Source organism: Echinops telfairi, unplaced genomic scaffold (assembly GCF_000313985.2).
Source record: "Echinops telfairi isolate 266 unplaced genomic scaffold, ASM31398v2 ScPeMD7_22;HRSCAF=79, whole genome shotgun sequence".
NCBI classification, from domain to species: domain Eukaryota; kingdom Metazoa; phylum Chordata; class Mammalia; order Afrosoricida; family Tenrecidae; genus Echinops; species Echinops telfairi.
Window position 1 is genome coordinate 12,269,795 of NW_022103919.1, and position 1,784 is coordinate 12,271,578.

A 1,784-nucleotide genomic window follows, 5' to 3' on the forward strand; every position below is an offset into this window, starting at 1 on the left:
GCACTTATCTTCCATTTCTTAAATTGTGCATTAGATGGGGGATTGCATTTGAGATGATCAATTTTGTGTTCGACAATTTAAGCTATTTCACTTGCTTGCCTTACTTGTCCCCTTCGATTTCCCTTGGCATCCTTAAGGGGCTCAAAGCATATTCTTGAGAAATGTCCTTCAAGTTTGGGGAACAAAAAGAAGTCTGAAGGGGCAAGGTCAAGGCTGCGAGGTAAATGGGATCGAGTTCCCAGTTAAATTCTTGGAGGCTAGTCCTGGCTACCCTCAAAGAAGGAGCGGGCGCATTGTTATGATGGGGAAATCCTTGGCATTTTTCTCACCGATGCAGTTTTGAATGTTCTTTAGGATTCTTCCTGATAAACTCCAGGAATTGGCCAGGCTCCCTGGACAAAAATCTATCAAGGTGGCTTCTTTGGCATTCCAGCCTACGGAGATGACCTCTCTACTTTGAATTTACCTAGCCCAGCAGACTCCCGATGCCCTCCATAGCCACTGTGCTGGCTGGACGTGTTCTGGAAGGCACTTTAATGGAAGCAACAAAATGTTTTCTGAAGCCGTGCTTGGATCGGCAGCATGTTGAAACACATTTTACTTGGAATAAATCCTGAATACATACATGAGCTAGCACCTTAGTAATTATACCTCCTCACTTACCCTCATATTCTTCTCTCACCATGCCAGGGCAGTGGGGAATTTACTCAGCTAATGTCACCGATGCATGAAAAATGCCTGGAAGGGTCTTATGTGGAGGAACGGCATCTGGGTCACTGATGTAGCGGCTCCTGTGCACCACTGGTTGCCAATCCTTCGGAGGCAAAGAAAGAGCCCGGCGGCAGCAATCGGGACTCGTTGGTTCTGGTTCTTTGTGGTAGAACCTGAGAGGTAAAGGACAGCTGGTGCTACACAGAATTGCCCACCCCGTATATGCATTGAAACCAGAGGTGAGCCCAGGGGCATGTAAGAGATGCCAAAAGTCTCTATTAAGAAGCGTGGTATTTGACAAGACTACCTTACTCTCATCCACCATATTAGTTTAACTGCCATAGCATATAGTACTGAAAGGGCAATGCTTAATTCCCTTGATTTGAAAAAGAAGAAATCCGTAAGTATGTAGCATAGTGGTTAAGTGTGTAGTAGGCTCCGGGGACAGGTAGATCTGTGCCAATCAGCGACTGGTTGTGTAATCTCAGACAAAGTAATGAAACCCACAATTTTAGTTATCGATGCTGTGTTATCAATCACTCCAAAACGCTCCCAGCTTAAACCAACAGTAGCAATTGGTTTTCTATCAGTTTCTATCACAGGACTTTGGGAGAGGCTTGGCTGGGTGGATCCAGCTCAAGGCCTGTCATAAGTTTCAGTGGGGGCTATAGTACTCTAAAGGCTTATCTGGACTAGAAGATGCTCCAAATGGACCTATTCACATGGCTGATCATGGAGCGCTGCCTTTTGTTTGGAGACCTAAGCTCCTCTTGATATAAGCCTTTCCAAACAGCTGCTAGCGAATCTTCTCAGCGTGGCAGCTGGCTTCTCTTAAAGCAAGCGATTCAAGAGACCAAGACGGAATCGAGGCTGCATCGTATGATGCCACCTGGGAAGGCACACACGATCCCTTTTTCCCTTTGCTGTTTGTCAGACAGACAAGCCCGATTCAAGGTGGAAGCGACTACACAAAGGTGTGAATACCAACAACAGAGGACTATTACATGTGATCTTGGCAGCTTGTTTCAACAAAGTTTCACTTTCGTTAATAATGAGAATGATGGTAAGAATTC